Source organism: Falco biarmicus, chromosome Z (assembly GCF_023638135.1).
Source record: "Falco biarmicus isolate bFalBia1 chromosome Z, bFalBia1.pri, whole genome shotgun sequence".
In the NCBI taxonomy this organism is placed as follows: domain Eukaryota; kingdom Metazoa; phylum Chordata; class Aves; order Falconiformes; family Falconidae; genus Falco; species Falco biarmicus.
In genome coordinates this window covers 10,831,512-10,843,898 of record NC_079311.1, presented here as the reverse complement: position 1 = coordinate 10,843,898, position 12,387 = coordinate 10,831,512, and the positions used below count along the sequence as shown (strand labels likewise).

Sequence of the window (12,387 nt, the reverse complement as noted above, 5' to 3'; positions counted from 1 at the left end):
CCTTGTGCTGCGGTGTTGTTGACTACTCTGAATTTTCTGCTAAAATAGCTTGGGAGAAAAAGTATCTTACTATTCTTTAAGAGGTCTGTAGTGAAGAAAAAGGTTGCCATTGGTTTTAGTAAGCCAAAACATACACAACCGCTCAGCTGCACTTCACTCAGCTTTATGGGAGTTGAGTAGCTGTAGCCTAGCTGTTGTGATGTGCTTTTCCTTTTTGTCTGAGGGACAGTAATGTAGTATCTAGCTCACAGGATTCTTTGGAAAAGTTTCTTTAGAATTACAAGTGCTGAATTACAAAAAATAAAACATGGTGAAGATCAGAGATGAAGTGACTTGTGTGAAGCTGGTCACCTGTCAGTCAGTGTCATTCCAGGGGTAGGAGCTGATGCTGTCTTTCCAGAGTCCCAATCTGGTGTCACAAACACATGGGAAGAACAGGCCTTTTAGAAGTACATTGTATTGATTTTGAGAGCATTGACGTCTTCCTGCAGAGGTGAAAGCCTTATGCATTACTTTGCTTCCTTAGCATCAGCAGGTGTCCAGCAGTTGCAAAAGACAGGAGGATTCAAGGTAGGCAGGAACTCCCAGAGGCTGCTGTTGGGGGTTGAGCAGCATAAAAAGGTATAAGCTGGGAGATATTTGGTTATGTTGTTCACTCATTGGGTCATTTTTTTATTTGGATGTGTTACAGAAAATGTGCCAGCTCAACTGCTTCCATGGAATGCCAAACAAATCAGAAAAGAGAGGCTTCACGGTATCAAGAGGGAGTGGTAAATAAATGTGTTCAAGAGCTTCTTCATCAAGTGTCAAGCATGTAGAGCTGATGGATTATTCATTTTCCTTTGTCAAATGTAGAGCTGTTTTTCTAAATAAATAGAGAGTTCTTTGTATTTTAAGGGAACACACAAATCTGATATTTATCACTATGATATTTAGTGAATTCTACTGGCTTTTCTTTCATCCATGGAGAGTATATCTCTCTCTCAGGAGGGCAGGTCTCTGTTTGTGCTTCCTGTAAAGCCGTTAAGAACCCTGTTCCATTAAATACAAAACAATTCATGAGATACGTTAGCATCAATTAAGCTTTTATCATGATCTGGTTTACAGTTGGTCACTTCTGACTAGGGATCAAGGAAGAAAAGAAGTATCTGTGAGTAAAAATATGATCCTGAATTTCTGGACCTGAAAATGAGCTATTTAAAGAAAATTGCATCCTGAAAAATATGCAATTTCCAATGTGGAATGAAAACACAAGTTTATTGGTTTGCCAGGATACAGCATATCCTTTAGACAGTTCTATTTCTTGCTCTAGTGCATGGATATTAGGGAATCCTAGCTGCTGTTGAGAGGGAAGGGGAATTCTCATTTGAGGTAGACAATCTTGTGGTATAGGAGGGATGGGCAATCACAGTATGGAACAATGCTATAATACAAACATTGTATGCAAATACGATAATGTGAAGAAACTACCTTGAGTAATTCAAAAGTGGAAATAAACAGAAAAAAAACCACCCACAGAGAGACCTTATACTAACAACTGTTTGTTGGAATTATTAATGTGTAAAGAAAAATGCTAACTCAGATAATATTTTCAGGCCTTTTGGGTTTCAGTGCAACTTAAAATTTCAAAAACATCATCCTTCCTAACCTCCCTAAAGATGTGAAAATCCTGTAGTCACTCGTAAGAATTAATAGCAAAATTTCTTGAATTTAGTCCCGTGTTGTCAGATGAGGAATGGTAAGGGGTTGCATTTGATTCCGAGTAAAGTGCCTTTAATGTCATCCCGCAGTTGAGGTTTGAGCCTTATACTGAAGCTGGGAAGTACGGGTTCTATCTGTAAAATATTCTAAAAGATTAACTGTTCACATTCTAAAACTGTTAACTACAGCATATCCGTGTTTACTGTCGAGCTTTTTGCATTATTACTAAGAGGGATTACTGGGAAGCTCCACAGTGCCAGAAGCAGTTCTTTCTGGAAGCACTGTATTTAGGATTTCAGTGGATGTGGCTGATACCTTGATCAAGTATGGTCTTATCAGCTGACAGGTATTTTCTGCAGAGGCAACAGCATTGTTGTCCTGAATACACAGTCCTGTTGCGATAGCTGTTTTTCCAACTGGTTTCAGCAGGCTCAGGGAATGTCTGTTGTGTAATGACCTGTACAAACCATGGCATCCTTTTCAAAATGTCAGCATGTTCAAACCTGAAAAAAGCTTTGTTTGTGTTCTAATAGAAAAGAATAGATTTGTTGTTCAGAAATTCCACTTGGAAACAATGATATGATTTTTCAAAATGAAGTGGCTTAAAAAAGTAAAAAGGGGCAGCATGTTGCTGTATTCAGAAGCAGTTTACTAGGTATGTGAATGTAATTATTCAGCTGCTTTGATTTTTACGGAAAACAATAAAGATTGATGGACTCCACCGCATCTAATTACAGTGTTCAGCAGCTCCTAAGATGGTGAGCTGACTCAAAGCATAGCTGCCAGAAGTCAAAATTTCTTTTTCTGTTTTCCACTCTTAAATTCTCCTAGTACCTGACTATATAACCATGCTTATTGCGCTTTCTATGTCCTGTTCAGAAGGAGAGGGCACTAGGCACTATGTGGCTATGAATGAAGATAGTAAACTGAGAGAATTGTGATATTGGTTGTCATTTGGTTGCATTAACAACCACATATAAAATTGAGTCTGAGAATTTATAGACAGTGACTTAAGATGGTATGTGAATCGTTAGGATGAAAAATCTTACATTTCATTGTTCTAATGAGATATGTACAAAATATTATTTACTTATCTCTGCTTAGTTACCGCTTGTCAGAAGCAAGTCAGTGCTAAGAACACATGGAATGGAATGGCAACTACCATATTAATTTTTACAGGAATCCATACCAAAAATCTCAATTTGTTTGAAACCTTTGGCATTTCTCCTGAAATAAGAACAGACTTGGAATGACATTCAATCTGTTTTGATCTTTGTTGGGGTTTCTTTTCCAGTCACTGTATTTATTGTCTTTTTTCTGTTATCTTTTTCATTTTACTAGAGGGCTGTGATTTAAGTAAAGAATGCATAATGAAGGCAGAAAAGATTAAACAAGAAGTTAGCAAGTGAAAGACATTTTTCACAAAATTGCTTGGTAAAAATTGCCCAAAATGTAAATTTTTTTCCCACACCAGCAAAAAATGGCAGGTTTCCAAATTTCAGATGAAAAATAGAGGAAAAGTTCATAAAAGCCTTTTCCAAATTTTTTCTTCCCCACCTTTTTCTTTGTTTGGAAAAACTTTCTGGACAATACTTGAGCTGTACAAACGGCTAGTCAGAAAGTAATGATTAGCGGGAACATTGTACCAGAGCAGGCACAGGGAAAGATGAATATTGGGTTCATCCAGTTGCCATCCCCAGGCTGGCAACTTAACATATGAGCATGCGAATGTCGTGTTTCTTGGAAATAATTGTAGCAAGACTCTATAGGATATCTTAGGGAAGAGAAAGGCTGTATTCGTCTAGAACACCTTTGAGTAAGCTGACTTTACTTGCATTCATTCTCACACCCACGTATTTGCAGGCACCAAGACCTGCATTCCCAAGGAGTCTGTCCAGCACCACTTGTGTTCAACACACAGGACAAGGGCAGATGATGCCTGACACTGTGTTACCTCCCTAGGGTCCTTCTGGACTGGAGACAACACAGCAGGTTTGGTACAGGTCTTTCATTACCTTCAGGAGGCTTCACTTGCTGTGGAAATGTCTTGTGCATCAGGATTTTGCTTCCTGTGATTTCATTAATCTCAGGCAAGGTTGCTGCTCGTGGCCTTTTTTTGTTTGGAATATTTGTCCATTTCTGTGGTTGGCTGTTAGAAGGAAATTCTTCAGTTATTGGAGAAATAGCATAGGCAGTATTGCTCAGTCCTGTTGTCATCTTCCTAATGTGGGGACTGGAGGTCAGTGGTGCTGTGGTTGTGTCAGAGTGCAACCTTCTGGGCTTGGCAGAAGCAGTGTGTTCCCCACTTTTGCTCCTGGAATTCATGTATACTCTTACAATATAGGTTCTCCTTTTGTTTATTCCTGTCCATCCAGACACAGACATTTATATTCTTATGTCATTTATACCAACCTTAATACTTCTGTGACACATCCAGATACATTCCGTCCGGCTGACTATCCCACAGCTCTGTCAGTACACAGACAGAGTGTATACTTTCACGTGTGTGTACTGTCACTTCTTTCTCATGGTATAATCCAGGAAGACCTCTGCAGAATGTGGTAATTTTAACAGAGTGCTATGCCCGGGGCTCCAGAACTCCGAAAGCATTATACAGCTCTGACCTCTGAAGGATCCACATCTTAATTTACCAGACTGTGTACTGCGTTTTCAACTTCATTAGCAGAACACAAAAAAGGCGAATACCTTTCAGGATAGGATTCTTTTAGTTTTTCCTGTCTAATTTTCATGGTGTCATAGTGGTGGGGTACTGGACTGGGATGCGGGAGACATGGCTTCTATTCCTTATGCTGCTCATTTCCTAAGGGGAACTGTTGTTGAAAAAATCAAGGATAGTACTTCATACTGTTGTGATTTGGTTTGTTTCTCAAGGGCCTGTGGGTCAGTAAAATTAGGAGACAAACACTTCACCTGAAATACTTCATCTACTCTAGCACTTTTTTCTTTGCTTTTTAATTACAAAGTAGCTGTTTATTTATGATGGTCCTTGCAAGTTTCTAATCATGAGGTGGGACAGAGCAGTTTTGCAGATTGACCCTCCTGGAGATGTACATTATTTCTGCTTTGGGTCTTCATTTGTTTCAGGGAATTTCTTTCTATTTTAGAAACAAGATTTTATGGATTAGTTTTCTCATTTCCCTAATAAATTGAATGCTTCTGCGATATAAAGTCTTAATGCTGACTTTAAGAACTTTTGGTTGTTCTTTTTGTTTTGTTTTGTTGTTGGGTTTTGGTTTTTACTTTTATTGCAGGCTAAATGCATGAAACATATGGATAAGAGCTGATCTTATTGAACATTTACATTACTCCCATAAACATACATAACTTCCATGGTGGATTTTATTCTGAAGACTTAAAGAGTAAAGAAGTCTCTGTTTTAAATGAGCTTGTATGTGTTGCATGAGAAAGCTAATACTACCTTAAGGATCTTTAAGAACATAGATCATATATGGAAATCTTTTGCTGTTTAAAGATTGATCTGAAGTCTGAAATCAGCTGGAGCCTTCACTATGTCCTCGTGAGTGTCAGAGACCAGCAAAAAAGCAGGCAGGATTTAGCACACTCCCAGCAAAAAGCAAGGGAAAGACAGCCAAATCTTGCTCAGTGACAGCTGAAATTGCTTTGTATTATTAGACTCCTATAGCATACTGTAAAACTTGGGATGGCGGCTTTTGATCAAAGCGAAGCTCACGTTGCTTTCATTAATGTGGTACAGGGTGTACGAAGGCCTGCTTTGTCCTACCATTTGTGGCATTAGCAGTGCAATTGCTTATAAAATGTCACGTCCCGTTCCTTCAGTGTATTGGTGTAACACAGAGTAATTGCAGATGTCAATTCGCTTATTTTACAGTTGTGTAATGCAGGTCTGAATTCCATCTCCAGGACAGAGGCTGGCGTGATACTGCAGTTCACACAGAGGGATTAAGCTGTGCTTTTGGCTTCAGTGAACAATGCGGCGGATAAATAAATTGAGAGCAAGGTTTATACTTTGCAGGATAGTGAGACTTTGCATCTAGTTAAAGAAGCTAGGGTTGAGGAGACTTCTGGAATGAAGCCTCTGCATTTGAAACTAGCTCAGAGGCTTTCTGCTGCCTTCAGGCAAATACTTTTGCACTGTCCGAGTACACTAGATGCAGAAATTAGTACTGACAGTGAAGTTTGAGAAGTTATTACATGGTAATGAAAAGATAGTAGGGAAAAAATGCCATTCCTGGTGACATGCAAATGAACATTTTGAAGTGACACTCCCAACAGAATCCTGGATTACTGTTCTTTAATTCTTCATTGAGATAGCAAACACGCAAAAAGCACCCCACCTTTTTATAATCAGGACTTTGTTGTACTTGAAGGACTTCTCAATTCAGAAGTTGTGCGTAGGGACATGGAGAAAAAGAGCAGAAGTAAAGACCAAAGAAGCTGGGAGGTTGTCTGTATGCAGCAGTTCTTAAAAACAAAAGTGAAGCCTTATGAGTCTCTCAGCAGTTTCTTTAATCTCATTCCCATTGCTCAGTAGTATCTGATGTTATATAATGCATTAAACAAGTGAGCTTCTGTGCTGGTTTTCTGAAATCTGCTGCCAAACACACCTTACTAATCTAACTCCTTTGTTTCTAGTTGCTTTTTTGCCCTGTAAGTTACTCCTGAGACCGAGCAAATACGACTAACATCATGCAGCTTTCTCTCACTTAAATTGGGAAGGCTTACCCCTTTGTTCCTGCTAAAACAGTCTCCATTGTTAGTAATTCATCAAAAAAAGATATTATGCCTCTCTGAGACCAAATCAGTAAGTCCACTGAGTGTAAAGAGTCCAACTTTTCTGTGTGTAAATACTTCCCCTGGAGAATCCAACAGTAATGATAAGGAAATCTGAGAAAGTGAAAGACTAGTAGGCTCCAGTTTGAGTTTCCTGAAAGTTTTGCAGTTTTCTCTGTTACAGCGCTCTATTTTTGGGATTATTCTTTGATTACATGTCTGATCTGGCCTAAGGTCTGGCAGCAAAAGGTTCTTTCTTAGCCTGAAGGAGGCCGTATTTCGTACTGTGGATCACAGCTGAAGTGATGCTGAGCTCCTGCAGGTTCTCTTGGCATTGCCTCAGTGCCCGTCTGTTCACACCATGTGGCCCAGCATTTGCCTTCTGCTGCCTTGGCTAAATGAACTCCTGGGATTTATACTGTGGCTTCAGGAAACAAGAATCACATGTGAGATGCTGGCTTTAAAGAGCTGCACATTTTAGTTTCTGGAATACTAAGTTTGAGGATGTATTTGCTTACTGGCAAGTGTAAATTTTGTTTCTGTCTTCAGGGTGAGGGGACTCAGTGAATCCACAAAACTCACAGAATGAGTCTTTAAAAAGGTGCTCAGTTCCCTGTTGCTGACATAGGGAGGATCATAGTAGGTGTTAGAAGTGGTTGTTACCAGTTGCAGTGGAACGGGAATCTGGGCTCCTTGCAGGGTGGAATAAGTTGTATCACCACCACTGTGAATGGCCTCTCAAAGAGACAGGTTCTTGCTTTTATACAATAGAAACCTGCACGATGCAGAACAGGGATATGTTTAACACAATGGTTATTCATATGAAAAACGTATAGTAGATGTCTTTTATCTTGCTGCAAACCCTTAAGTTGGGAAAGGGTTCAAAGTTTGGCTATTGCTGAATCTGACAGTATTTTGGCTCTGAGTGGAACTAGGGTAGAATTAGGTCTAATACATGGCTCAGTTTTGAGCCCTAAACAAATCCAGAATTCTGGGACAGATATTCTATCAAATATGTAGATGTGTTTCCTGCCAGTGTATCATCTGAAATGCAACTACTTTTAAAGGGTACCTGGTTTCCAGTGCTGGAGAGCATTTTCCAAAACGTGAGCGTTAACAGATGTTTCTGTCTCCTTAATTCAAAAAGCTGAAATCAGACTGCTGCTAATGGGAGGACTGAAAAATGAGGGAAACTACTTCACCGCCAGCTCTTGGGGACTGATTTGGGTTTTAACCTATCAATAACCATTTCTGTGAGGTAGGGATGGACCTGTGGTCATGCCTCTATCGAAGAGGGTGGATGGGCAAAGGGGGCTGGGCTTTTATTGTTTCTTTCTATACATGCAAAATCTAGGGTCTGCCTTGATGTGGGGCAGGCTGGTGCCTTGCTTATTCAGTCTGAAGAAAATAGGGAAAGATGAAGGGATGGGAGAAAGGGAGGCAGGGAGGGAAGAAGAGCCAGAAGAGAAGGAGGAAGGGTGTTTTCAACTGAGACAGTAATAATGTTAATAGGAGTAAATATAAGATCTTTTTATCAATGTAAAGAGTATTTAGAAAGACCAGGATGTGTGACATATGCGGAGTTCTCTTCTTTGTTTTGGCTTTCTTTGTTTTTGTTAAAGCATTTTACTTGCTAGCAGTTACAAATCAAATTCTCCAAGGAGAACTGTAACAGAAGTAGAACAAGCAGAGAATTAAAACCTCGTCCCAGGGGTATATAGCCTCTATTTCACTTGTCAGGGAATAGCAAGGGGAAATACACTATGCTTGGGGAAGGGTGAGTTGTTTTCTGTGTTTGCCGTGTTGCGCAGCTGCTGAAAGTAGTCTTTTCCACTGACTTCTGAGGCAAGGCAATAGGTTTACAAGTATCAGCCAGAAGCTCTCCATTAGTCAAAACTACTTTTGCAGAACAACTTACCCTTTTAGAATGCAATCCTGAGGTTTATTTGTTTTTATTTTGACAGCCCTCCCTCTGCTTCCTAGAACTGAATAGGAATCGTTAAGTAATCATGGTAAATGTAGGCAGATGACACATTCACCAACATAAGTAAAGGTTTACGGAGCTTGTGCTTACTACTGAGAACGTGTGAAGTCCTGAATATTTAAAGGGAAAGAGTAAGGGAAATGTGAAAAAACTGTTATTTGATGTACTCAGAAAAACCTGTTGATCCACAGATGACATGTTTAAACCCTCAAAAGCAAACTGGGAGTAAAGGGGTAAGGGAGACAAGAACTACTTATATTTTTTATTTTGTATTTTGAAAGTTAAAGCTTGTTCAGTATTTCAGGGGGTTTTGATGGGTTTTAGGAGTTTCTTTGGCTAATTAAAAAGGCTTTTACCCATAATAAATCTACAGAATGTCGAAGTTGAAAATTAAAATTTGAAAACAAGTACTTCCAGGGGTTTGAGTTCCTTCTGTCTCTGACTTCCTCTCTTCTCTTCTCTGACAAGTACATACAAAACACACTCTCTGTCAGCTCAGGATTGTAAGAAGGGTTTCAAAAGTCCAAATAGCTTTCTGTTGAAAAGTTCTGTATTTAAAAAGAATGCTTTTGCAGAGTTAAATTCTTCCTAACTTTAATGGCACTATGTAATTGCAGTATGTTCTCAACTACTTTACCTGATCTAATTTTAGGTGAGGTTTCCTCATGGCCCTTGGGGGACATCTCACAGTCTACTGTGTGCAAGCCTACACTTGCACATATTCTGTGCTTTCACCTAAAAAGACAGAAAAATAAAGCATGCAAAGAAAATGTAGCTGCTGAAATTTTGAGATTGACAACCAGTTGGTTTCACCTTTTTTTTTTTCACTGCCAGCGTAGGAGGCAACTAACTATTTGAACAGCACCATTTAGCTCATTACCTCAAGGAACAAAGATCAGTATCTTCAGCCTGAGTAATTCTCTTTGGTATAGGGCAGTGAAGGCTATGGTAGTGACACAATCATTTCTGCCTGCCTTTTCTTTCTTTTGGCTTAGAAAACAGCACTTTCTAAACCATATTAAGCTTATCCAAACTGAAGATGAAAAAAAAGGCATCTGTTCCCTAAAACTTGTACTGATTGTAACTACGTCATTTTCCCTTCACACCATAGGTTTGTTGGCCTGTGTGTAAACAGAAGATAATCTTATAAGATTGTCTAGATAACGGGACTTAGTTTCCATCTTTCATTGTACTGAAGTATGCTAGCAAGTTGGACTGCCATGCCCCCTCACACCTCTTCTCCCAGTTAGATCTTTGTGTTTATGATCTAACCAGAGGACAGGAGGTTTTGTTAGTCAGATGCTCTTTTGGTAAACATGGATGAGAGAATGAAGGCATTTGATTTGTATGCAGATAAACAGCATAATAACCGTGTTTCACTCCAGTGGTTTTAAATCAGCTAGGCAGCCTGTTCTTGGCAGCTTATATGCTGAGCTGTTTTCAGCAGTGTCTCAAAACAAAATGTCATTTGTGAAAGTGGTGTTAAACAGCCATTCTTCTATGCATGCACCAGCACTGAACTTGTGTGTGAGGCTGGTCAGAATAGCTGACGAAAACATTTCCGATTGCACTACAATGCCTAAAAACCAAAAAGCCACCTTGCATTGCATCCACTGAAAGACAGGCAGCGATCGTTACCATCCGGAAAAAAATGCAAGCATTTCCATTCTTCTAGCCTCCAAGGACCGTGCCTGTAATATCTTGTTTTGATGATAAGGTTATACAAAATGGGTTTGCAGAATTATTCTTCATGCTTGTCTTAAAGCCTTTGCTCCCGGAGTCTCGTGGTTACACAATCCCTGGCTCTCTCTTGCTTTTTATTTTCCTATGCACAATGCTTTTGATGAAAACCTTTATGATAGGAAGATGTGCATTCCAAAAGCTCAAAAAGCAAGAAAAGATGAATCCAAGAGTGTTATGTTGAAAATAATATTTTTCAAGTAAATACTGTAAATTACGAGCATCTTTCTCATGATTTTAGAATGCCTGTATATAGTTCATCATATGTGTTCTTAAAAGTGCATCCAGCTTGCTTGTGCCTCCAAACCCATTTCAATTCTAAAATATTTTGATTTATGGATAATCATCAGTTTCATAACTTCAGAGCAAAATTGGTAAGAACAGCAACCAAAGCAAAAATTTTTGTGATAAATGCTTTGGAGAAGAGAAGACATTTAAATCAAAGACAAAAATTACTGAGGTGAGAACAAGTTAAAATGGGAAAAAAATATAAGGTCCTGGGCACTACCAAACCCTATCACACCATTTAGTGAAATACTCTGAGTAGTAACTCCAGAAGAAATAAAAAATGTTAAAAAGGAATAACAATTTCAGACTGATAGGATTTTTTTAAAATGTATCAGATAATGGGTTTTTTCCTTTTGTTACTTTGCAGCTTATGAAGGGTGCAGGAATATACCTTCTATGCAGAGCCAAGAATCTCCTTTGTTTCCTGCTAACACTGATAAACTGAGCTGCCTTGCTTCAATGGCCCAGCACTGTTGCTGGGTTGTTTACAGCCCTGGCACGTCCTGCAATTTCAAAGTCTCTGCTGTTGTTACACACCTGTACTCTTCTGTGCTGTGATTTTACTCAAGGGTCACAGGTGGTTTGCTCTACACAAAATAGTTTCATGTTAAGATTCTTAGTTGCAGAAACATACCAAAGGTATTGTAATATACCTATATTGTAATATAAAAACAAATATACCAAAGCACTGTACCTCACAGCTGCACAAAGCTGAGCTGAAGTGGATCAGGGAAACAGTTACCTGGTTGTTACCTGCTGAGACAGCTGGGCAAGATGAATCAAAGTTCCAGGCTGGCCAAGACAAAGCCAGACAAGACTGGAGGCCTTGCAGAGTTCGTACAAATCCTGTGGCCTGTCAGTAGTTAGGGTAATATCACATTTATTAGTCTACACTTCTCCCTTTGGTTCTATAATTCTACCTCTTTGAATTTATTCTTCAATCTGCTTGTTATCTTTATAGTTCTCTATTCACTGAATTCCTCATAAGCCTGTGGATTTATTGAAAATTTGTGTAGATGAGTTACATGTGTATTAGGACTTTATTAGTACTGTCACAGAGGTTTTTTCACTCAGTTTAATGGGAAAGCCCTTTCACTGTAGTGAGCCATTGACTAAGGCAAGTTTGTGTCATGTCATTAACGAGTATATTAAAAAGCATGACTCTTGTGTGATTCAGTCAGAGGACCCAGTTATCATGGTGGCTGCTTGAGTCCTGTTGTGTCTCTGAGGCTTTGCTTGGCTGGCAGTGGCAAATGAGATTTAGACCTACTTTTCTTTTGTAGTCTTTAGGAGTGAGTGCAAGTTTGCATCTTTTTAGTTTGCATGTTAACCCAGAGCTCACTCACAGTTTAGGTACAAGACTCACTCCTGTCTTCAGTAAAAATGTGCAGTTAGTTCCTGTGCTGCCCTGAGTGCCCTTAATTTGATGTGTGTTAGTAGCAGTGAAGATGACCGATAGTCTGTTAGCAGTCACATGAGTTTTTGAAAAAAGCTTCTAGAACTTAATTTGGTTTTGAATTATTTTGGTGGATTACCTGGACTGGCAACAATCTGCTAGATTATTCCAGGGAAAACAAATTACCCCAAAACCTGAACTTCTGTTGATTAGATTTTATTGCAGTCACCTTTGTCCATACATACCCTTGACAAGCAAATTCAGTGGTACTGGCAGAAACACAGCTATGACAATATAGAGGGCTTTATTTTTGTACTTTGTTTGCCCTTTCTGGCATGTTCATATCAGTAAGAATTCACTTTCAGTGCTGTGAGCATATAGATGGTACTGCAAAGGACAATTCATACATGGACGTTATTGCTTTCTACCTTTCTACCTGAAAGGAGGTTGCAGACAAGTCGGGGTAGGTCTCTTCTCCCAGGTAACAAGTAACAGAACAAGAGGA

At 39.2% G+C, this 12,387-nt stretch overlaps 1 protein-coding gene across 4 annotated transcripts in view; it reads left to right on the top strand.

Moving 5' to 3' along the window:
• Window positions 1-12,387, top strand: part of PLPPR1 (phospholipid phosphatase related 1) — a 135,364-nt gene that overhangs the window by 29,753 nt on the left and 93,224 nt on the right. For 2 of the 4 annotated variants that reach the window (XM_056325402.1, XM_056325403.1), the window contains exon 3: window positions 692-770. The exons of the other annotated variants lie outside the window; for them this stretch is intronic. The gene's annotated coding sequence lies outside the window, so the exon portion shown is untranslated. The remainder of the gene's footprint in view (window positions 1-691; window positions 771-12,387) is intronic. 4 annotated transcript variants of the gene reach the window in all.